Source organism: Chiloscyllium plagiosum, unplaced genomic scaffold (genome assembly GCF_037043375.1).
Source record: "Chiloscyllium plagiosum isolate Xiang-an unplaced genomic scaffold, Cpla_swu_hap1 HiC_scaffold_35, whole genome shotgun sequence".
Lineage (NCBI taxonomy): Eukaryota > Metazoa > Chordata > Chondrichthyes > Orectolobiformes > Hemiscylliidae > Chiloscyllium > Chiloscyllium plagiosum.
The window spans coordinates 56,084,307-56,110,143 of record NW_028270173.1 but is presented as its reverse complement, the minus strand read 5'-3'; the positions used below and the strand labels follow the sequence as shown (position 1 = coordinate 56,110,143).

Below are 25,837 nucleotides of genomic sequence, written 5' to 3'. Positions count from 1 at the left end.
CCGATTCTTAGCCCAAGTTATACTTTATCCTGTGACTCGTGTGTGTGTACCTTGTGGCACAATATGAGTGGAAGACATGCAGAATGTTTGTTTCTTCTCCCTATTTTGAATGAAATATTTATAAAATCATGTCACATTGATGAAGATCAAGCGATGGTTTGTGAGTGAGCGAGTGAGAATCCTATGGGATGGTTATGATCCTCCAGGATTGGGCATTTCCTGTCCTCTCATTGCAGTTTCTATTCAAATATAAGAGATTGACCTTCGCCAGTGTTACAGAAGAGACAGTGTGGATCCAGGAGGCAGTGTGAAACGAGAATGTAGTAAGTACAGAGATTCTCCATTCTCTCATTGAGAAATAAGGAAGTGGAGACGATTAAGGACAGGGGCAGTAACTTTTTTTTTGAGTTAGTTAAGGTGATTTGGGCCTCACTGGCATGACCAGCATTTATTTCTCAATCCCAATTGCCTCTGAAGTGAGTTACTTGCTCAGCCTTTTCAGAAGGTAGTTAAGAATAGGCTACATTGCTGTGGGCCCAGAGTTACCTGTGTGCCAGGCCAGATTTTCTTCTTTAAAAAAGAATCATGAAATAAATGTGGTATTATTACGCGCAAAATCAGATTTGTGTTCTTCATCAGGAACATTAGTTTCATAGTCAAGATATTAACAATTGAATTTAAATTCCACTGGCTGTGTAATTTGTGCGTGTGTCCACGGGTGATTCACTTGAACCTCTGGATTAGTAAAAGGGCAAAGTTACCAATCTCCCAGAGTACCACTTTTTCACTGAAGAGAGAGAGAGACAGAGAAAACTGGGAATGAGTTTCCAAAACTGGTCAACATGCCTCAGGCAAGGGGTGAGGTTTAGGTGGAAAGTCACTGGAGAGTTAAATTGAGTGAGGGTCAAACCAAAATTTCAACCAATTCCGTCACTGCCCAATGGACAGGATCAGTTAAAATTGCCCACATCAATACAGAACTGGGAACAGAAATAATTCTGATGTTATTCGAATGTGTTTAAGAAATCGTAGGAAACAGTGGGTAAAGCATCTATCTTTGAATTACGCTTGGATCTCTTTGTTGCCGTGTTCGGGATAATCGTAATGATCATTTGGATCAGGTCACAGAGAGGTAAGGTTTGGTGAGGAAGAGATTTGGAACTGCATGGAGAGGGAGTGTGGGGAATCTATACTGGGAGGAGAGGACACTGGGAGTGAAGGGTGAGAGAATATCAGACTGAATGTTAACAAGATAACTTGTGTTCTCTCTCTCTGTGAATGGGTTATTCTAATGGATGTTTATTTTGTTTCTGTAGATACATTAAGTGCGACGTGCACACCAACTCGCAGTAAGTGACTGAGGGAACAGAGGATTGGGAATGATGGAGAAATTTGTAGTTATATTATTCTGAGTGTGACTCAAGGCGACACATGTGCCCTCCTCCTCACTCTGGCGTCCCTCAACCTCCATTCTCCTATCCCCTCCCCTTTCCTTATCTCCATAACCCAAGACCCATTCCTCCCAATTCTCCACTCCTTGAATCCCTTGTACCCCAATTCCTCTTTTCAGTTCTTCATCCATACTCCCTTCCCCTCATTTCCCACTGCACTGTGCCGTGCGAGTCTGGTAAGTTAATGCTAAGGATCATTGAATCCTGGATCCATAAATTAATGGGGATACCTCACACTGTCTTATTTGATATTTTATTTAATTTCTCACATTTTGTTTATTTTCTCAGTTTGATGTCTCTGTTCCAGCTCAGTTATGATTTAGTAAGTGATCTTTAATTCTCTCTGCATTGATGTATTTGTAACCATACTACTCCTTCCATGACCCTGTCTCACCCACCCAGTCTCTGCTCAACCCTGTCAGATTAATTCCTCACTCCTCCCCTCTCCCTGAAGTATTTCCTTACCTTGTGGGTTTCCTGGGCTCCACTGCAGGGCATTCCTTCCTTAACACAAGGCAGTGACACAGTGGCTCAGTGATTAGCACCACTGCCTCACAGTGGTTTGTTTCCCGCTAGGTGGTTGGAGTTGCATGTCTTCCAAGTGGGTTTCCTTGGCTGCTCCAGTTTCCTCCCACAGTCCTCAGAGGTGCAGATTAGATTTCCTACAGTATGGAAACAGGCCATTTGGCCCAACAAGTCCACACTGACCCTCCGAAGAGTAACCCACCTATTCCCTCACGTTTACCACTGTCTAATGCACCTAATACTTTGGACAATTTAGCACGGCCAGTTCACTTGACCTGCACATCTTTGTGATTGTGGGAGGAAGCTGGAGCACCCGGAGGAAACCCTTGCAGACACGGGGAGAATGTACAAACTCCACACAGACAGTCACCCGAGGCAGGAATCGAACCCAGGTCCCTGGTGTTGTCAGGCAGCAGTGCTAACCACTGAGCCACCGTGCTGCCCTAGGCAAGAAAGATCTGCAGAAAACGCCCTCTGTTATCATGTAAGACCCAGGGAGCTGGCCTTTCGTCAAACTCCGTAAGCTTGCCATTATTTGCACACACAGATTAGGTGGATTGGCCATGGGAAATGTAGAGTTACAGGATAGTATAGATAGGTAGGTGTAGATGAGAGTCAAGATTAGAGTGGTGCTGGAAAAGCATCTGAGGAACAGGAAGATCAATGTTTTGGGCAGAACCCTTCCTGACGAAGGGCTTCTGCCTGAAATGTCGATTTTCCTGCTCCTCGGATGCTGTGTGAGCTGCTGTGCTTTTCCTGCATCACTCTAATCTTGACTCCAGCATCTGCAGTCCTCACTTTCGCCTAGGTATAGGTGAGATGCTTTTTGGACTGTTGGTGGACTTGATGGACCAAATAGCCTGCTTCCACACTGTAAGGATTCTGTGATTCCCAGAACCTCATGTGGGATTCTCCTATTCCAGTGTGAACGTGGACATCATCGCTCATCCTTCCATATCACAGCAGACACAGAATTACAGCTCATTGTTCATACCCAGTTCTTTCTGGATTGTAATTAAATTTCCCTGGGAATGTGTTTCCACAGATTGAACAGTAGATCCCAGATCTGCATGTTACGATCCTGAGTCACCAAGTGAGACCTTCTCAAGTAGTGTTTCCATCTCATCTCAGAAATGTGAGCAGTGTCACCATCCGAGGGATTTTTATGGATGGTTTCTCCCTCATGCTTTCTCATCTTCACTATCTTCAGTGGGTCAGTGATTTACCTGAAATAATGCAATGTCCTGAGGCATCTCAGAAGCACTTTTTATATTGTAGGATACCAATCGATTTTGCACTTTAATTCACCAAATATAAACGTACAGTTATAAATTGAATAATTATAATCTATCTATAGAGAAAGCATCTTTATCTATTTACTATCAATGTGTAGCTACAAATGCTGATAATTGTGGTTTGTAATAAATTAATAATTTTTCGTGATTCATGTTATCCAAATTCCTCATTAATGATTTCACAAGAAGGGTTCAATTCATTTAATCTGAAACTTGAAATCAGTAGTTGTGAGCTTCAATTCAGTGTGTAAACAGGGGGAGTTTAATGTCAAACATCAACATCTTACCCTGCTTTGAGCAAATGTGAGGTCTTGCATTTTGGAAAAGAGAATGCAGGCATGGACTATTTTCTAAACGGTGAGAAAATTCATAAAGCCAAAGTACAAAGGGATCTGGGAGTGCTAGTCCAGGATTCTCCAAAGGTTGACTTTCAGGTTGAGTCTGTGGTTAAGAAAGCAAATGTAATTTTGTAATTTATCTCAAGAGGGTTGGGATATAAAACCAGCAATGTGCTACTGAGACTTTATAAAGCTCTAGTTAGGCCCCATTTGGAGTACTGTGTCCATGTTTGGGTCCCACACCTCAGGAAGGACATACTGGCACTGGTGCATGCCCAGCGGAGATTCACACGGATGATCCCTGGAATGGTAGGCCTAACATACGAGGAACGGCTGAGGATCCTGGGACTGTATTCATTAGAGTTTAGAAAGTTTTGGGGAGATCGAATAGAAACTTAGAAGATAATACATGGCTTAGAAAGGGTGGATGCTGGGAATTTGTTTCCATTAGGCAGGGAGACTAGGAACTGTGGGCACAGCCTTAGAATTAGAGGGGGTCAATTTAAAACAGAAATGAGGAGACATTTTTTCAACCCAAGAGTGGTAGGCCTGTGGAATTCAATGCCAGGGAGCGCAGTAGAGGCCGGGTCATTAAATGTCTTCAAGGCAGAGATTGATAAATTCTTGATCTCGCAAGAAATTAAGGGCTACAGGGAGAGTGTGGGTAAGTGGAGTTGAAATGCCCATCAGCCACGAATAAATGGCAGAGTGGACTCGATGGGCCGAATGGCCTTACTTCCACTCCTATGTCTTATGGACTTATGCTTTCCATCAACATTTATTCACTTCTGTACACTGCAGAGGATGACAGCAGATGTGAGGAACAGATTTCATAACTTTGGTGAGTCAATCTTGAATCCATTTCCCAATGAAGTAGAAGTGATATATCACCAGTTTCTCAGTGCAAGTCACCTTTTAATGTTAGTGTCTGGGTGTTTAAGTAAGTCACAGAGACTGCGACTGCTAACAGCACTGTCCCATTGACATGGAACAACGTGGAAAGAAATTGAACATAATCAACGGGCTTTGTAGACTTCTTAGATTCTTATGAATTTAAATTATCATTGCTCCTTTCCTGGCTTATTAATCTTTAGAGATGTTATTATACACTTTTCGCACAGGTAGGACTTGAACCCAGGTCCCTGGGCTCAGAGGTAGGGGCACTATCACTGCACTACATGGTCATAAAATGACCATCTTGCTGAGCAGCTGATTCAGATTAAATGAAGTCAAGTGGCTCCTGACTATAAGGGAGTGACATTTGTGCTGATCCAGATCCTCCTTGATCCACTTCATGACCATACTTCCAGAGTCCATTGGGAAATAATGAGGACTCAGGGGTTCTCCCCAGTTTGCCTGGGTCTCCTGTCTCACCTGAACACCCTTGGTTTGATTTGCTTTGTCACATGTACTAAGCAGATAGATTGTTTCATACAAAGTGCATCAGGGTAGTAAAATAATAGTGTTACTGTTGCAGAGAAGATGCAAACTGATCGACGTTAAAATTTGACAGATTTGTTCTAACGTCTGATAATTCAGGGAAGAAGCTGTTCTTAAATCTGTTGGTAATTGTGTTCACATTTTTGTATCTTCTACCTGACGGAAGATTTGGAAGAAGGTATAGCCAGGGTAAGAAAAGTGTTTAATTGTGTTGGTTGCTTTCCTGAGGCAGCTGAAAGTGTAGGCAGGGACTGTGTTCATGACACTCTGTCCAAAACCGCAGTAACCGACAGAGCAGTTGCCATTCCAACTGTATTGTATCCAGATAGGATGCTTTCTACGGTGCATCGATAAAAATTGGACAGCAGCTTTGTGGACATGCTGAATTTCCTTAGCCTCCTGAGGAAGTAGAGGTGTTGTTGTGCTTTTTCGACCATGACGTCGATGTGGGTGGGCCAAGCCAGATTGTTGGTGATCGTCACTCCGAGGAATTTGATGCTTTTGATCATCGCCACCTCAGCATCATTGATGCAGACAGGGACCTGCCCTCCACTCCACTTCCTGAAGTCAATGAACAGCTCTTTAATTTTCCTGACATTGATGGAGAGATTGATGTCTTTACATCATGCTGCTAAACGCAATCTCTTTCCAATATACAAGAACTGACTGCCACGAGTTGGCCGGGAATCGAATCGAGGTACGTGGGAATTGAGAGTTTGACCACTGAACCAGCAATGCACCCCATAGCTGGAGACAAACAAACCACTCTTCCAGGATACCCTTGCTGCTGGAGATTGCTGATAGAGCCCACCCACTAAATTGCTCTGGATGGTGGGGTGTGGGAGTCCATTCAGTGTCAACCTGAGGAGAATCCCCCCCCCCGGAAAATAAAACTACCTGCAGTCTATTTGCAGTCTATTGCCAACAGGAGGAAGTCCGGTTCGGACAGTATTTGTTTCACTGTGTGGAACTGAAACTGTCTGTGTCTGATCTTCCTGGTGACTGATGATAGATTTTGTTCATCTCTTCATTTTACTGAGACTGACCAATCATTGACTCTCTGGTTCTGCAGCTTGAAGTTCAGGAAATTATCAAAGTTAAAAACCACACAATACCAGGTTATAGTTCAACAGGTTTATTTGGAAGCACTAGCTTTCGAAGCGCTGCTCCTTCATCAGGTGGCTGTGGAGTATAAGATCGTAAGACACAGAATTTATAGCAAAAGTTTACGGTGTGATGCAGCTGAAATTATAAATTGAAAAAGACCTTGATTGTTTGTTAAGTCTCTCATCTTTTAGAATGACCATGTTGGTTTCAGTTCTTTCATATGTAAATCCCAGAACTTTGTAAAAAAGTTACATTCCAAGTGAACTTTAACAATAGGTACCATGTCGTTTCAAATAATACATTGAAAGTGTGAGGCTGTCTGTGCCCCAATGTTCAGACTGATTCTATTTCTAAAAAAGGGATTTACAGAAATTTGAATGGTTTCATGCAGTTTTTGAGCAAATAAACTCCATTGCACAGTCTGGAAGACTCTGATGGGATTTGTGTCCAGGTCTCCTGACAGCAGGATGTAGAAACCCCGAGATCAGAGAAGCTCCGAGCAAATGGGAAATGGTTCCAATGGAGAAGTTTAATTTTCATATCGATTGGGAGAAGCCAAACAGCTTCATCATTCCTGGTCTAAAGTCTTGTAAACCCTGCGGGGAGGAGAAGGATACTCCATGTTTAACCCAGCCCAGGCTCAGCTGTGATGATGCCCTTGAAAAGGATGGTTTTCTCTTCAATTTCCACAGCCTAAGAAAACTAGACAGAACAATTTGGAAGCTTGGCCGGTGTTTATTCATGCATATGCAAATAAGATACACTCTCCCATTGGGAAAAATGGATCTCCCCAAGCTATTCCCAACTGGGGACAGTCTTTCACTTCTCACATGGACCTTACGTTATTCGAATACATCAATGAATTTTAATCCATTCATACAGTCCCGGTCAGGTTCCATCTGTGATGTTTGAATCTTAACACCAGGGTACTGTCCAGGAAGTGGGATAGGCTGGGCTGGGGGAAAGGTAAACAGATGGCTAACTCCTCTGTCTTGAGTCCTGTTTTAATGGGACATCTAACCTCATGGACTGGAACATCCTATCTCTTTACTGCCCCTGGGGAAGGTCTTAGGCTGGCAGTTCTGGGTTTCCCATGGGAAAGGAGTCATTTTCTCTGAGCCAAGCATCATTCCCAGGATGATGGGGTCTCACTGTCCTGTATGATTCTGGTCCTGAAGACTTTTCTGTTGTAACAAAAGTTGCAATGATGAATGAAGTTATAGTTCATTATCGTGACAGTAATAATCAACAGACAATTGCCAGGCAGCAATTCATGGCAGAATCTTTCAGTCAGACTAGAAGTACAACACAGCATTTAGAAACAAACATTCAAACTTCGCAAAGAAATATCTGTGTACATTAATGAAGAGCATGAACCAGACACATGGTAAGAGAATTGATTCAGAAACTCCCCCTGGTCTGTCCCGTGTTCCCAATGCCATGAGTTATGGACATAGGGCACATTCTTCTGTTCTAACTCTTCCTTTTCTGAAGAAGGTATTGATAAAGTTGTGATGCATTGAGGAAGGTCAGGGATTTGATTTGCAGGTGGGAACCTGGTTGGATGGTTAAGATTCTCCAGGAATGGGCAGTTTGTTGGAGAATTCCTATCATCTCACTGAGTCTCAATGTCTATTCATATATAAAGGTGGGGATGGGAAATCTATCTTCTCCAGGATTACGGAATGGGCAGTGTGGATTTAGGAGGCAGTGTGAACAGGGAAATAGAAATCTCTGTAGTAAATGCTTCTGAGAGATAACGAAGGGGAGATGATCAAGGATAGAGTCAGTCCCTCATGGATAGAGAATGTGAGGAGAATCAATCAGCAGAAATTAATGTGACTGAGTGTTTGCATGTAGATATGGGTCCCTGTTCCTGTTCAAACTATCAGGAATCAATCAAGATAATTAATTCTATAACTGCGCTGTACTGTTCAAACTGTTCTATCATGAACATTCCACTCAGTCCATCTCCCAGCATTGATCCCTGGGTCACTCCACCCCCCAGCATTGACCTCTGGGTAACTCCACTCAGTCCATCCCCCAGCATTGACCTCTGGGTCACTCCACTCAGTCCATCCCCCAGCATTGACCTCTGGGTCACTCCACTCAGTCCATCCCCCAGCATTGACCTCTGGGTCACTCCACTCAGTCCATCGTCCTGCACTGACCCCTGGGTAACTCCACTCAGTCCATCCCCAGCATTGACCTCTGGGTCACTCCACTCATTCCATCACCCAGCACTGACCCCTGGGTCACTCCACTCAGTCCATCCCCCAGCACTGACCCCTGGGTCACTCCACTTAGTCCATTCCCCAGCATTGACCTCTGGGTCACTCCACTCATTCCATCACCCAGCACTGACCCCTGGGTCACTCCACTCAGTCCATCCCCCAGCACTGACCCCTGGGTCACTCCACTTAGTCCATTCCCCAGCACTGACCTCTGGGTCACTCCACTCAGTCCATTCTCCCGTGCTGCAGTGTTTACCTCCAGGAGGGAGCCCAATGGTCAGGACAAGCCGCTCACTCTCTCCTGCCTGGTCACTGGGTTTGATCCTGCAGACATCGAGGTGACCTGGCTAAGGAATGGAGAGGTCATGTCTGAGACCCAATCCTCGGGGATACGACCGAACCACGATGGGACCCATCAGATCCAGAAAGAGATTGAGATCAATGCTGGTGATGAGGATCAATACTCCTGTCACATTGAACACAGCAGCCTGGCAGAGGCCCAGCTCTATCAGTGGGGTAAGGGACTGGGCACAATGTTTGTGTGTCTGCGTCTCCCCTTGTGTCCGTGTCTGTGTGTGGCTGCACTCAGCCCTGGTTAATCACCTGAATGAACTGATATTTTTTCAATTTCATTAGAGTATCCTGATTTTAAAAAGTGAGTATATTTAATATTAACTACAAGAGGAAGTAGGGAAGCAACACACATGTAAAGAGTTTAGAAATAAGATGAAAATTTAAAAAAAAGTTGATCAATCTCTGAATTGTTCACGATTAATAAATATTTGAAAGTTGTGGCCATTGTAGTGTATGTTGCCAGTAGCATTAGTTGACAGTCAATTTTGAGATTATTAGCTACATAATTTGAATGGAACCCTTTTGTCCTCATTTATTTCAGTATTGCCTAACTGGCAGAACATAAGTTAAGATTTCCCTTTGTACAACCTGCAGCGCAAGGGTGTTTAAGTAGCTGTTCTTCCAGCTGGAACTAATCCACACACTCGGTCATGTGATCAGTCACAAACCCAGACTAACATTCAAACTCTTGTAACCTCTCTCTGCCCTTGTGTGTTCTTGAAAGATGGAAGACGGAAATGTTTCTCTCCTTTTTTTTTACTACCTTGCTAAGTGTGAGATACTCATTGGAGATTACAGGTTGATTTTGCAGCAGCCTTTTTCCCTTGACAGCTCATCTGGTGTGAATTCCTGTCTCTCTTGCACTCTCACTCTCTCGCCAGGCAGCAACTGAATTTATTTATGCGGTCAACCTTTGGCTACATGTCATCTCTTTTTCTTTTAAGAAAGGCTGAATTGTTGCAATTAAGGTTTGATAGCCTTGTGGGAAATCGATTTCCAGATTTTAACTGTTCCTTGTTACATATTTCATCTTGTCCTTAACATCTTTCGGCTGGATGATCTTACACTCCCCCCACATTGAATAAAGCTATGTCAAACGGGATTTGCTCATTTAATCTGTCTATATGCCTTCATTATGCCTCCTAATGTAGTGCCATCTGTAAACTTGGATGTCCAACTCCCCGTTCCTTTATTTAAGTTATTACTGTAAATGGTGAAAAGCTGAAGCTGCAGAGCAGATGCCTGGGAATATTACTTATCATATTCACAAAGATAGTGGCACAGTGATAAGCAAGCAGAAAGGAATTGCCCTGGGAGTCCTCAACATGAACTCTGAACCCCATGAAGTCTATGGCATCAGGGCAAATATGGGCAAGGAGCCCTCTTGCTGATTACCACATTTCCTTCCTAATCATTTGTTGTTAATTGCAGAGACACTTGTTCCTTCTGCCTCACCTCCCATTGATCAGGGTTAAATTCCATCTGCCATTGATTGTTCATCTGGCCCAATCCATTTACCTTCTCCTGGAACCAAGACCTTCTTTGTCACTTGTCACCCACCTGGCAAATGTTTGTGTCATCCGCAAGCTTATTTCTCGTCCTTCCCACAGCCTCATCTTTGTGGTTTATATAAATCTATCACAAACTGGATGAATTCAGCTCCAACCGCACAAATGAAGCATGTCACCATCCAGGACAAAACAGCCTGCTTAAATGCAGCCCATGTATGTATTATTTCCAACATTTATTCCCTCCTGCACCAATGCACAGTGGCAGCTGTGTGCATCATCTCCAGGGTGCACACTCCACTAACAACATGTTTCACCACATAGCTTCCACTAACTAAAAGGTCAGGCGCAGAAGATACTTGGGAACACTACTATCTGCAGGTTCCCCTTCCAGTTACTCGCTATCCTGACTATGTATAGTATCCTGGCTCCTTTACTGTCACTGGGTCCAAGTGCTGGACCTCCCTTATGAACAGCATTGTGGGTGGCTCAAATGCAAAGGGCTGCTGAATTTCAAGAGGCAACACATATCAACTTTCTGCAGGGCAATTTGAAATGATCAATAAATGTTTGCCCACCAATATGGCAGCAGCCCATGAATGAGTAAAAGAAAAAGTTTTTAATGCATCTGTGCACGTTTTTAATGCTGGAGAAGGAGTTTACCCTCCAGCCCCTGGAGACTGGAAATAAATTGTGGTTATGCAACATCGCAGTGGCTTTTAATAATAACTTTGCATAGCTCTACATATCTATTTTTACATTCCCAAACTTTTCATAATTACAAAACTATTCTGATTGATCATGCTCTGATTTAACCTGGATAATCTCTCAATTCCACCCCCCCACCCCCCCCATCCCCAACCCTATTTGGTTAAACTATAGCGAATGGAATTCAGTATTCCACCTGTCAATACCTTACACTTGGCCTCATGACCATCTCTAAACTTGGATGTATCATTCTCTGCCAGGGAACTCCTGTGACACAGTGGTAGTGTCCATACCTCTGGAGGAGAAGCCAATGGCTCGTGTCCCACTAGAGGACTTCATGGCCACTGAAGGTTTGGAAACTGTCCTGGTGTGACAATGGCCCATAGTGAAATTGGAAAGTTTTCTGGTCGTTCAGGACTTCCTGGTTAGTGCAGCACAACTGTCTCATATTCAATGATATCAAGGATGTGATCTTCCAACGAGCAAGCATCATCCTCATTCCGACAACTCTGTTCCTTTATCAAACGCATTCATAGCGATGGTGAAAAGCTGAGGACCCAGTACAGACTCCTGAGGATGAAAACTTGTCACATCTTGCCAATGTGAAAGCATCCCAGTTATTCCCATTCTCCATCTCCTTCCTCAATTCTGGAGGTTTGTAAAGACTAGGTCCACAAACGTTCCCTGATACACACTGAGCTCTGATTCCCTCCAAATTCATACAGTCTTATTATTGTCAATAATTCTCTTGTTTGGAACCTTATCAATGACCTCCATGAAGTCCATATGGGTCAGATCCAAAAACTTTATGTCAAACACCATGTTAGTCAGCTCCTCTGCAAATTCAGTGAGGTTTGTCAGACATGAGCTCCCCTTCACCAATCCATCTGTTTAATCAGCTGATCCTTATCTAAGTATCTGTCCCTCAATCTCTGGACATCTGTGGGAGCCTTTTCTTTGAGCTGGATTCTCTCATTTATTTCACGTTTTGATCACAATGGGTTCACTGCAGTAGATTAGGACTAAGTTCTGGGGTTGAATTGGACCAAATGCTTATTTTAAAGAGTTTGCTGTTTCTCTGTTGTTTTCTTCAATACCAGCTCTGCCCAGTTTTCCATGGTCAGTTTATTCCTCCTCCCTTTGAGGTTTGATGTTCAATATAGCCCTGGGGATTGAACAAGGAAAGGACACAGAGACATAGGGGAGAATGGGAACTGAACTGTCTGGGAAAGTAGTCCCTGGGATTGGGACAACACAGTCTTTACACCCCATCAATGGGATCTTTAGTGACTTCACTGGAGAGTGAAACTGGGCGAAGGTCAAACCAGCATTTCAACCGATCCCATCAATTCCCAATGGTTGGGTTTAGTTAACATTGTTCCCAATCAACACAGAACTGGGAATGGATCCAGGAACAGAGAAAATTCTGATTATTCAAATTTGTTCAGGAATTTTGCAAAACAATTGGAGATGCTCCCATCTTGGAACTTTCATTGCATCAATGATCATTCCACCAGCTGTTATTGTGGGGATAATCAGGATATTCATCTGAAAAAGACCATGGAGCAGTAAGAATCAGAGGGGAATGTGGAACCGAGGGGACAGAGTGAGTGTGGGGGAATCTCCAGTACTGGGAGTACAGGGGACTATGTTGAATGGATCTGACTGTATACCCACACACACATTAACATGTATAAACACATTCCCTGGGGAGAAAGTGAGGTCTGCAGATGCTGGAGATCAGAGCTGAAAATGTGTTGCTGGAACAGCGCAGCAGGTCAGGCAGCATCCAGGGAACAGGAGAATCGATGTTTTGGGCATAAGCCCTTCTTCAGGAAGGGCTTATTCCTGAAGAAGGGCTTATGCCCGAAACGTCGATTCTCCTGTTCCCTGGATGCTGCCTGACCTGCTGCACTGTTCCAGCAACACATTTTCAGCTGAATACATTCCCTGCCTGATCTTCCTTTATGTGATCCGCCCAGATTCCGTCTAATATTGATCATTAAACCTACACGCACACACTCACATCCTCGCTGACTGACTGAATATCAATAGAGCAGGAGAGATCTCCAGAATCTCCATAAAGTGTAAGGATGGAGGGGAGTGTGGGAATGAGGATTTCTTCCACAATTCCCTCACATTAGTTGTGTTCCTGATCTCTGAGAATGGGTTATTCCAGATTGTGTTGAAAGGTGTATAATTATTATCACTGTTTGGGATTTGGATTTTAAAATAGAGGCAGATGGAAGATGGTCAGTTTTGTAAAGGTGACCCCTTTAAAAAGGTTAGAAACTCATTTCAAGCAGTGACTTCAGTGCGTCAATTCCAAGAAGGCATGTTACTGCCCTCAAATGGCAGGCAGGCTCCTTGCAGTGTTTATTGTTTAAATGTTCATGCTGAGTTTATGTCAAACAAGGAAAAATAATAAAGATCATTAGTTTAGCTAAGTTTTGACTTCAGAATAGAAGGGTAAAGATTTTAGTTCATTGGTGAGAACAGTTTTCTTTCTGTCAAAAGAGCATCGTTGTTCCGTTCAGGGGAACCCGTCGCCCACCCTGAAGTGTTGGCATTTGTGGAGTTTCTAAGCCAGGAGAGTTTGGATTGAAGTCTTCAAGTTGCTGGAACTAGACATGTGCAGACCATCAGAATTCTGAAAGGTTCAAGCCATTGGCTTTGGAAAGGAATCATAAACCTGTCGCAGCATTCTGACAGTCAGACACTGGAGAGAGTCAGTAAGAAAAACTCTTAAAACGTTGAGTGTGGAGTGAAATTTCCCTGCAGTTGAGTATCTGTAAAAGTGTAGTGCTGTGGGATAGACTGGATCTTCGATTTATTGTATACCTTCAGATCGATCTGTCTTGTATGTACATGTGCCTGTGGTTGTTCCATTTCCTTTTCTATAATAAACTTCTTCTCTCTTTCTGAAGAATATCAGTAGCTTTATATGAATATATTTCAGTGAGGAATCCGCATGGTAACCAATTGCAAATATTAAACTTATGATCTGTGAGCCAGTTTGATTCTGGGTTCACTTGCCAAGTGTGAATCAACTGGGATCATTCCATCTGATATTGATACTGTTTCTGCAGATTCACCAAATGGGATGGAGACAGCAGCTCACAGGAAGTGACTGAGGGAGTGGATCATTGGGAATGAAATCCATTTGAATTTGATTCACATTTTTGGCATTCAGATGATTTAAAAACCAGATCAATCATCAACTGCGTATGAGACTTTGCCAACAGTTTTCTGATAAAGTTTAAAAGATCATAACAAGATTGATATTTTATTAAGAGTTATCTAACTTAATGTAATTGATTCTATGACATATCCAAGTGGCGAGGATAACATCGAAGCAGATATCTCATCTCCCGGAGTGTGAACAAGTCAGGGGTCCCTTTACAATTCTTTCCTGTGAATGTCTCGAGGATTGTGTGGGTCTGGTGCACATTGTACAGGAAGCACTGAGCCTTCAGCCCACAGACCATATGGGGCCAGAAATCAATGAAATGGAGGCTCCCAACATGGATGTGACTGGAGCCAGGCCTCATGGAGCAGCTGAGGAAACCCGGCCTGCAGCTGCCAGGGCAGCTCGAGAGCAGCTGGGGGCTGATGGATGTGGACATTGAGAAGGAGAAAATCCCTCTCCCTCCCCCAGGAAATCAGAGAGAAGAGCAGTGGAGATGGAGAGGGAAACAAGGGACATTTTAGTTCAGCAGCAAATCGACTTTGCAGGATGTTTGTGGGGGATATTGCTGAACAACGTCAACTTCATCTGGTCGGGTCAAAACCTTTCAGATCATTTATATTAATGAGCAGTTTCTCTACTTTGTAAATGTTTGTGATGTCGAGATATTATGTCAATAAAAATTATTTTGTACAATTTGAACTGACACCAGGCCAAACTATAAATAAAATGATGGACACCAATAGAACAGAAACAATTTATTATTTAGAAATAATTTCCTTAAATAAAACATTTCCTCAAAATGAAACATTAAAAACTGACCCTCTCATCAATGCCTGAGAATCACTCTCACAGGATGCAGTGGGGTGGGGAGCAGATAAAGATATTCCCCTGTAGGAGCTGCCACCCTCATGCCACCTGTATCTCCCCCTGTGCCCGTATCCTGCCCCCCCTCTTGTCCCAGAGACATGCCCAGCAGCTGAGAACTCCTCCCTGGGGAGCTGCTGGCCAGAAGCTGCATCCATGAGAGCTCCAGCTGCTCTCCCTTGGGCCTGCCCTGTTTCTATACTCGGAGCTGCCAGGAGGCCTTCTATTGGGCTGCTTTGTATTCCTGCCCGAGCAGCTGTCTCCAACTGCTGGGTTTGTATTGGCCTCTGGTTAGGGGGCCTTGCAGCATCCTCCATGTGGCCAGAAGGATTGAGATGGGTCTGCTTTGGACCAGGCAATGCCTCAGGAATGCATTTTCTCCAAAGGCCCAGCTGCTGAGAAGCCCTTGTCTGAACCTCCCCCATCTCCTGCTGCTCAAGTGCAGAGAGTCAAGGTGCTTGTCATGTTGAGCCACCAGTCCATTGCTCAGGTCAGTAATGAACACCTCTTCCAGCAGAGTGTCAACATGGGCCTGATGTGGTCCCTGTGTCACTGAAGACCATGGAGCAAGTCCTTGAACTGTTGGAGGTCCCTCAGGCCCTGATAGATCAGACCGGTTTATCACCCACCCTCCCAGTAACCCCACCCCATTAGCTTCATGGCTGCCCTAATGCCTCCCTCAGACCAAGAGGGGCACGGAGATGGAGAGTTGGGGATTAGATTATCATCCCAGTCTCGGGACACTCCCAACATTAACACCCGAAGGTGCAACATGGGGACAGGAGTGAGAGTGCCACTTCACCTGCCCTCCCAGCCCAGGGTGCTCCCCCTCCTGTTCATCTGGATGTCACTCCCCTTCCCCCTCCAGCTCAGTTACTGTCTCACTTCCCTCTGTGTCCCAGGGCTCAGTGCCTTCTCCAGGTCCCCTTTCACCCCCCTCGGCTGCTGACACTGACTCCCCCCTCCCCATCCAGCCGGTGTGTCCAAAGGCAGCACTTGTCAGAAGGAAACATTGACAATGAAGGTTCCTCTCCATCTGTCCCAGCCCAGAAGCTTGTGTGCTCAGCCCTGGGTGAAACATTCAGCTGGTGAGCCTGCCCTCTCCTCCCTCCAATAGCTGCTGAGTCACCAGTCAGTGAAGTATTCCTGACTCCCAGCAGCTGCCTGGCCCTCTCTTCACACTCATTCAGATCCTTCCAAAAGGACACTCCCCCCCCACCGGGAATGAACACTCCCAGTCATTATCGACCAACCAACTCTGAAACACACATATTATATAAACATCACTTTGTGCTTTCTGAACAAAAACAGAGATTGCTGGAAAAGCTCAGCAGGTCTGGCTGCATCTGTGAAAAGAAATCAAAGAAATCAGACCAGTTCTGAGGTAGGGTCACCAGACCTGAAACGGTAACTCTGATTTCTCTGCACAGATGCTGCCAGACTTGCTGAGCTTTTCCAGCCATTTCCATTGTTGTTTCTGATTTACATCATGGAGGAAGGGCTCATGCCCGAAACGTCGATTCTCCTGCTCCTTGGATGCTGCCTGACCTGCTGCGCTTTGCCAGCAACACATTTTCAGCTCTGATTTACAGCATGTACAGTTCTGTCGGTGTACACTGTGTACATCCTGCTTGGTTTGGGGAAGGCTTCCTGGGGAGTTACATGGTCATAACCCCCTCCCAGTTCACACTGAACTGAAGCTCAAACACTGCTGATTCCAACATCCACAATCTGCAGAGTGAATGAATTAACCCTTTCCTGTGAAATCATTAATGAAGAATTCAGACAAATCAATGATCAACAATAATTTATTGATTAGCAACTGCAATGATCAGTCTCTGCAGTTAATTGTTGATGTTAAAAAGTGACAGATTTGAGAAAGTGTGAGGGAGGAACCATCCGTGAAGATCCCTCTGACGGTGACACTGCTCACATTTCTGAGACGGGATGGAAACACGACTTGAGAAGGTCTCACTTGAAGAATCAGGATCCAAACCTGGAGATCTGGGATCCACTGCTCAATCTGTGGAAACACATTCCCTGGAGAAGTCAATCTCAATCCTGAAAGAGCTGGGTGTGAGCAATAAGCTGCAGTTCTGTGTGTCTGCTGTGATATGGAAGGATAGACAATGATGTCCATGTTCACACTGGAACAGGAGAATCCCGTTATTCCACAATGAGGCTCCAGGAATGCCCTGCAATGGGGCCCAGAAACCCACAAGGTCAGGAATGGAGAGACACAAGGCAATCACTTCAGGGTGGGGAGGGGAGGGGAATTAGTCTGACAGGGTTTAACAGTGACTGGGAGGGTGGGACAGGGTCAGGAGGGGTGGAGAATTAGTCTGACAGGGTTTAACAGTGTCTGGGTGGGTGGGACAGGGTCAGGAGGGGAGGGGAATTAGTCTGACAGGGTTTAACAGTGTCTGGGAGGGTGGGACAGGGTCAGGAGGGGAGGGGAATTAGTCTGACAGGGTTTAACAGTCTCTGGGAGGGTGGGACAGGGTCAGGAGGGGAGGGGAATTAGTCTGACAGGGTTTAACAGTGTCTGGGTGGGTGGGACAGGGTCAGGAGGGGAGGGGAATTAGTCTGACAGGGTTTAACAGTGCCTGGGAGGGTGGGAAAGGGTCAGGAGGGGAGGGGAATTAGTCCAACAGGGTTTAACAGTCTCTGGGAGGGTGGGACAGGGTCAGGAGGGGAGTGAAGAAGTTCCAATTAAGTCTACAGAGAGAAATTGATATATCATTTATTAAGTTGGAATAGAGATGTCCAAAGCTGAGAAAATAAAAAAAAGTTCAAAGTGGAATGAAATATACGATTTCGCACTCTGAAATATTCTCTCTCACTCACTGGACCCAGGATTCAATCCCCCTCAGCACTAACGAACCAGATTCACATAGCACAGTGCAGAGCGAGTCAAGGGTGAAGGGGTGGAGGGAGAGGGAGTAGGGGATGAGAAAATAGGGGGTGAGGATTGGAAGGAGAGGTTGTGGGGTGGGGGGGGGGGGGGGGGAGGGAGTTGAGGAAGAGACGGATGAGAGAGTCATGAAGAACTGAACCATGAGGAAACTGATGAGTGTCCCATCCAGGAGAATGTAACTCTACACCTTCCAATCCCTCTCCCATCATTCCCAACAGTCTGTCCCCTCTATCACTTACTGTAGGTCCCACTTGGGGAATCTGCAGAAACAAAATAAATGTCCATTAGAATGAGGAATGATCCATTCTCAGAGAGTGAGAACACAACAAGTGTGAGGGAATGGAGTCTGTGTAAGTCATATTGGGTCCTTTTGATGTGCCGTTAGTTCTTTCTGCTGTGTTAATGGCTGTGGTGCATCAGGACCCTGTGGAATCCCTGTCCTTGCAGACTCTGAGGGAACATCCTGGGAAATTGAAGATCCTGCCGGGGTTGGGGGAAGTGGTGCTGTTCCGGTTTTGGGGGATTCTACGGCCACTCATCCTTCTGTGCCTCCCTCAGCAGATCTCCGCCTTAGCTCTGAGACTGACCACACTGTGGGTGTCACTGCCATCCCCAGGGTTGAACCTCTCTCTGACTTTGGGGAACCTGGCACAGTTCCTGACACCTCCTGTCAGGGTACCCTGTTCAGTCGGGAAACTCTCTGCAAATTAATTGGTTCTTATTTCTTGTTCCCCACAGGGTCCCACCTTCGAGATTGCCCAGTTGTGTTAATGTCATGTTCCAGTCTGCACTGAGCAGCCAGCCAGCACAGCTCACTTCTGCCAACTACAGTTGGTGCTGCGTTACTGATCCAATCCACTGTCCTGCCCAGGAACCTCAAGCTGTGCCCTCCTCGGAGCACCTCCCTGACTCCTTGAGGAGGTACCACCTGCACTATGGGGGTGGCACTCGAACCATGCCCGCTTGGTCCTTTCAGCCCCTCCACATACTATCACCCTGAAGGTTAATGCCCAGTTACCTTCGGTGCCACAGTACACTTTACTAGCTGCTGCCATGGAAGGAATACACCCAGTTCTTGCTTCTCTGCTGCACCAGGGGATCCTAGTGCCCACACAGCGCTCCCTGCAATACACTCATCCTCCTGACTCCCAAACGGGGCAGATCAGGCCATTAGAGGTTTGTGCAGGACCTGAGAGCCCGTTACTGCCATTGCTGCCCCCCATTCCCCGGTGGTACCGGGCACCAATGCCATCCTCTCGAGTATTCCTGCTTTGGTGACTTTTTTTTTTAGTGATTGACCTTGGTCCGCCTTTTGCTCGAATAAATTGTCCCCGAAAGCAGTGCCTTTTCACCTTTCCTTCCAGTACATGTGGACAGAGATTCCCTAAGGGTACACAAACAGCCCCACTGTATCTGCCTGGGCAGTGCAGCGGGTACTCAGAACCCTTCAAGTGACTTGCAGCAGCGTCCTTCTTCAATACGCCCATGTCTTGATTTTTTTTTTATTTCAAAAATATACTTTATTCATAAAATTATTTGAATCTCTATGCAATTGGTCATTCCATTCTTGTGCACACCTTACATTGCTTTACATAAAGCCATCGAAATTTATTTTTCCTATATACAAGTCTGTACATTTACTATCCAACTCTTCGGCTGAGGCATCAGCAGAGCCCAATGACTGTGTGGGCCCCCTGTTCTTCGTTAGGCAGGCAGATATTACACAGTGGTCTTTCCCCACCGCGCCTTGGCGGCAGCTGCCCCAAGCTTCAGCGCGTCCCTCAACACGAAGTCCTGGACCTTGGAATGTGCAAGTCTGCAACACTCAGTCGGGGTCAACTCCTTCAGCTCGAAGATCAGCAGGTTTTGGACCACCCAGAGAGCGTCCTTCACCGAGTTGATGATCCTCCAGGCACAGTTGATGTTCGTCTCGGTGTGTGTCCCGGGGAACAGGCCATAGAGTATGGAGTCCCGCGTCACGGCGTTGCTCGGGACGAACCTCGACAAACACCACTGCATTCCTCTCCAGACTTCCTCTGCATAGGCACATTCCAGAAGGAGGTGTGTGACAGTCTCGTCCCCCCTGCAGCCACTTCGAGGGCAGCGTGCGGTGCGGCTGAGAGTCTGGGCGTGCATAAAGGATCTCACAGGCAGAGCCCTTCTCACCACCAGCCAAGCCATGTCTTGGTGCTTGTTGGAAAGTTCTGGCAATGAGGCATTCTGCCAAATGGCTTTGACAGTCTGCTCAGGGAACCGCTCGATAGGATCCGCCCTCTCCTTTTCCCGAAGGGTCTCAAGGACACTACGTGCTGACCACTTCCTAATGGACTTGTGGTCAAAGGTGTTTTTCTTCATAAACTTCTCCACGAAGAACAGGTGATACGGAACGGTCCAACTACTCGGAGCGTTCCGCGGCAGCGAGGCCAGGCCCATCCTTCGCAACACCGGGGACAGGTAGAACCTCAGTACGTAGTGACACTTGGTGTTTGCGTACCGGGGATCCACGCACAGCTTGATGCAGCCACACACAAAGGTGGCCATCAGGGTGAGGGTGCCATTGGGTGTATTTTTTCCCCCGTTGCCCAGATCTTTATACAACGAGTCCCTTCGGATCCGGTCCATCTTTGACCTCCATATAAACTGGAAGATGGCCCGGGTGACTTCAGCGGCACAGGTTCTGGGAATAGGCCAGACCTGTGCCACGTATAACAGCAATGACAGTGCCTCACACCTGATGACCAGGTTTTTTCCCGTGATGGAGAGCGACCGTAGCTTCCATCTGCCCAGTTTCTGCCTCACTTTGCTGATACGCTCCTCCCAAGACTTGGCGCACGCCCCAGCCGCCCCCAGAACCAAATTCCCAGCACCTTCAGGTGGTCGGTCCTGACGGTGAAGGGGATCAAGGTTTGGTCGGCCCAGTTCCCGAAGAGCATGGCCTCACTCTTGCCTCGGTTTACCTTGGCCCCCGAGGCCCGTTCGAACTGGTCACATATGCACATGAGTCTGTGCACGGACAGCGGATCCGAGCAGAAAACGGCGACGTCATCCATGTACAGGGAGGCCTTAACCTGCAGGCTCCCGCTGCCAGGAATAGTCACCCCTCTCAGGCTCGCATCCTTCCTGATGGACTCGGCAAATGGCTCTATGCAGCACACAAACAAGGCAGGAGAGAGAGGGCAGCCCTGCCTGACTCCAGATCTGACTGGGAATCTATCTGATTCCCACCCATTGATTGAGACTGCACTGACAATGTTGGTGTAGAGCAGTCTGATCCAATTGCAGATTCCCTCCCCAAAGCCCATTTTGGAGAGAACATCTCTCATATACCTGTGTGATATCCTGTCAAAGGCTTTCTCCTGGTCCAGGCTGATCAGACAGGTGTCCAACCCTCTGTCCTGCACGTAGGCGATCGTATCCCTGAGGAGTGGGAGACTCTCAGCGATCTTCCTGCCCGGCACAGCACAGGTTTGGTCAGGGTGAATCACCGACCCTAGAGCAGACCTGACCCGGTTGGCGATTACCTTTGACAGAATTTTGTAATCTGCATTCAACAGTGAGATTGGTCTCCAATTTTTGAGTTCCTCCCTCTCCCCCTTCCGCTTGTAGATGAGGGTGATGATGCCTTTCCTCATGGATTCACTCATGGTACCTGCCCGAAGCATACTGACATACACCTCCAGCAGGTCCTGGCCAATCAAGTCCCACAGAGCGGAATAGAGCTCGACCGGTAAGCCGTCGCTTCCGGGAGTTTTATTCTTTTCGAAGGACTCGAGGGCCTTGGTCAGCTCGTCCAGAGATAGTGGCTGGTCCAGCCTCTCCCGTGTTCTGTCGCCTAAGACCTCCGTGATAGAGGACAGGAACGACTGGGAGGCCGCGCTGTCGGTCGGCTTCGCGTCATACAGACTGGCGTTGAAGGATTTACTGATCCTCATGATGTCAGCCTGAGATGATGTTATCGAGCCATCTTCTTCCTTCAGGCTGCTGAGCACAGAGCTATCTTTGTGCACCTTCTGGAAGAAGAAACGTGAGCACATCTCGTCCTGCTCCACCGAGCGGACCCTGGACCGGAAGATTATCTTGGAGGCCTCCGAGGCAAAGAGCGAGGCTTGCTGGCCCTTCACCTCCTTGAAGTCCTCCGTGACATTCACCCCCATCGTCTGCAGCAGGAGCAGGTTCTGCATACTTTCCTGGAGCTGGGACAGTTTTCCCCACCTCTCTCTCGCCTCCTGAACACCTTTGAGGATGAAGAACCTCTTGATGTTCCCTTTTACTGTTTCCCACCAGTCCGCTGGGGACTCAAAGAGGGGCTTCACGGTTCTCCAACCTGCGTCGTCCCTCTTGAGCTCCTCAATGTTTCCCGGGGTCAACAGCTTTGTGTTCATCTTCCACGTTCCCTTACCAGCCCGCTGCTCATCTTGTAGGTGACAGTCGGCCAGCAGGAGGCAGTGGTCAGAGAAGAACACCGGCTTGACGTCGGTGGATCTGACCGAGAGCGTTCGGGACACAAACAGGTAATCTATCCTTGAGCGGAGAGACCCGTCTGCCCATGACCAGGTGTATCTACGCTGCCCTCCGTCTGCAGGGGCGCTGAAGACGTCGTGCAGCTTGGCATCTTTACCGTCTCCATCCACCCCACCCCCTCGCCGGATCGTCCATCTGCATCAATGATCCAGTTGAAGTCTCCGGCCAGAATGACTGTCCTGGACGTAGCCAGCAACAGTGGAAGCTGCTGCAGGACGGCCAACCGTTCCCTCTTACCCACTGGGGCTACACATTAATCAGTCTCAGGGGAGCATTCCTGTACATGACGTCGGCGACGAGGAGGCGCCCGCCCACCACCTCCTTAACCTCGGAGATGGTGAAGTTGCCTCCTCTCAACAGGATACCCAGGCCGGAGGCGCGGCTATCGTTGGCCCCCCGACCAAACTGACGGCCCATGGGCCCACAAGTTCGACCATCTCCTGTAGCTGCTGAGGTGCGGTATCCCACAGTAGGTATCACTCCCACCCGTGATCCAGATGTCTCCTTTCCAAGGATAAACTGTCTTTATTGTCTTCAACCCTTTCCTTTACCACCTGAGGATATCTCTTTGCCCAAATTCTGTCCCTCACAGATTGAAATAATCATCAGCCAATTCTGCTGCTAATCTTGCATTTTTAACTCTGAGCTCTTCCATATGAGTTCACACTAAGTCAGGGAATGAATTTTCAAATCCTCCAAAATAACTGTTCCCCCTAAAAGCGTCATATGTCTGATTTATTTTTAATGCCCCTATTCACCTCTCAAAGTTACTTTGTTTGATTCTTTCAAACTCAAAGTAGCCTGATGAGGTACCTTCTTTAGATTTCAAAACATTAGCTGTAGGCCTCTGGCACTAGTTCATCTGCATATTTGGTTTTGTTCACCTTCCCATACTCCTCAGGTACCTCCTCTGATAGTGATTCAATCACCTCACCACCTCTGTTTGCATTAACAATACCCCCGATGATCACTAGCCATTCCATTTGTTTAGCCACTTTCACAAATGCAATAAAAAGGGCTTTCACATAGTTCTTGCCGAACGTAGCCAAGGCTTGGACAGAGATAAACAGATCCCATCAGGGTTTGGCTACACTGGGTTTACTGACCATCACTATTCCCATCACTATTCCTACCTTTCACCTCTCCACCCACCATTTCAAATTGTCTTTCACTTTTCAGTCCCAACTTCTGAAGTTCAAAATCTCTCTCTATCTCCCTTTCCCTCTCGGCTTATCCATGCACTAAAGTGAGTAACTCAACCTGTCTGTGTCTGATCTATCTGGTAATTGGTGACAGAAATCTGTTTATTGGGTATTTTACTGAGATTGGGACCAATCAATGACTCCCTGCTTCTGCAGCTTGAAGCTCAGGAAATGATCTGCAGCTCAGCATTGACATGGAGTGGCGGGGGAGAAAGTGGTTTGTTCTTCCAGACTCTCACCACCAGTTGTTGCCAACTCCCCTTCCTCCCAGTCTCTGATTGGAACAGGGACAGCGGATTAACCCCATTCTCCAGGATGTAGAAACCCCGAGATCAGAGAAGCTCCGAGCAAATGGGAAATGGTTCCAATGGACAATTTTAATTTTCACATCGATTGGAAGAAGCCAAACAGCTTCATCATTCCTGGTCTAAAGTCTTGTAACCACTGCCCAGGCTCAGCTGTGATGATGCCCTTGAAAAGGATGGTTTTCTCTTCAATTTCCACAGCCTAAGAAAACTAGACGGAGCAATTTGGAACCTTGGCCGGTGTTTATTCATGCATATGCAAATGCGATTCCCTTTCCTGTTGGGAAAAATAGATCTCCTCGAGCTGTTACCAATCAGGGACAATATGCCACTTTTCACACAGACCTTACGTTATTCGAATACATCAATGAATTCATACATTAATCCATTCATACAGTCCCGGTCAGGTTCCATCTGTGATGTTTGAATCTTAACACCAGGGTACTGTCCAGGAAGTGGGATAGGCTGGGCTGGGGGAAAGGTAAACAGATGGCTAACTCCTCTGTCTTTAATCCTGTTTTAATGGGACATCTAACCTCATGGACTGGAACATCCTATCTCTTTACTGCCCCTGGGGAAGGTCTTAGGCTGGCAGTTCTGGGTTTCCCATGGGAAAGGAGTCATTTTCTCTGGGCTGAGCATCATTCCCAGGAGAGTGTTAGTGTCTCACTGTCCTGTCTGATTTTTCTCTGTGCCTCTGGGACATGCCCATTTGTTTGAAGCTTTTCTCCTCTGTTTGTGTCCTGTTTGTTCTGCTGGCATGTCTGAGCCAAGCAGCCTGAATGCATTGGGTTAAATCAACTGCTTTTCTTAAACTGCCTTCTGTGGGAGATCGATGTAGGTTAGAGATAGACCAGGTATGTCCCAGGTTACTGTTCCAGGTTAGTGATAGACTGGGTGCCCCCTGGTTACTGTTCCAGGTTAGTGATAGACCGGGTGCCCCCAGTTATTGTTCCAGGTTAGTGATAGATGGGGTGTGTCCCAGGTTATTACTCCATGTTAGTGATAGACAGGGTGTGTCCCAGGTTACAGCTCCAGGTTAGTGATAGATTGGGTGTGTCCCTGGTTACAGCTCCAGGTTAGTGCTAGACTGGGTGTGTCCCAGGTTACTGTTCCAGGTTAGTGATAGACTGGGTGCCCCCGGTTATTGTTCCAGGTTAGTGATAGACTGGGTGTGTCCCAAGTTACAGCTCCAGGTTAGTGATAGACTGGGTGCCTCCTGGTTACTGTTCCAGGTTAGTGATCGACCGGGTGTGTCCCTGATTACTGTTCCAGGTTAGTGATAGACCGGGTGCCCCCGGTTATTGTTCCAGGTTAGTGATAGACCGGGTGCCCCCGGTTATTGTTCCAGGTTAGTGATAGACAGGGTGTGTCCCAGGTTACAGCTCCAGGTTAGTGATAGATTGGGTATGTCCCAGGTTACTGTTCCAGGTCAGTGATAGACTGGGTGTGTACCAGGTTACTGTTCCAGGTTAGTGATAGACTGGGTGCCCCCGGTTATTGTTCCAGGTTAGTGATAGACTGGGTGTGTCCCAAGTTACAGCTCCAGGTTAGTGATAGACTGGGTGTGTCCCAGGTTACTGTTCCAGGTTAGTGATAAACTGGGTGTGTCCCAGGTTACTGTTCCAGGTTAGTGATAGACTGGGTGCCCCCGGTTATTGTTCCAGGTTAGTGATAGACAGGGTGTGTCCCAGGTTACAGCTCCAGGTTAGTGATAGACTGGGTGTGTCCCAGGTTACTGTTCCAGGTTAGTGATAGACTGGGTGCCCCCGGTTATTGTTCCAGGTTAGTGATAGACAGGGTGTGTCCCAGGTTACTGTTCCAGGTTAGTGATAGACTGGGTGCCCCCGGTTATTGTTCCAGGTTAGTGATAGACAG

At 46.7% G+C, this 25,837-nt stretch overlaps 1 pseudogene across 1 annotated transcript in view; it reads left to right on the top strand.

Moving 5' to 3' along the window:
- The window catches only part of LOC122546593 (class I histocompatibility antigen, F10 alpha chain-like), a 49,566-nt pseudogene that overhangs the window by 5,923 nt on the left and 17,806 nt on the right, over positions 1-25,837 (top strand). The window contains exon 4 of the transcript XR_015752989.1: positions 7,501-7,543. The product of XR_015752989.1 is annotated as a class I histocompatibility antigen, F10 alpha chain-like (transcript). The remainder of the gene's footprint in view (positions 1-7,500; positions 7,544-25,837) is intronic.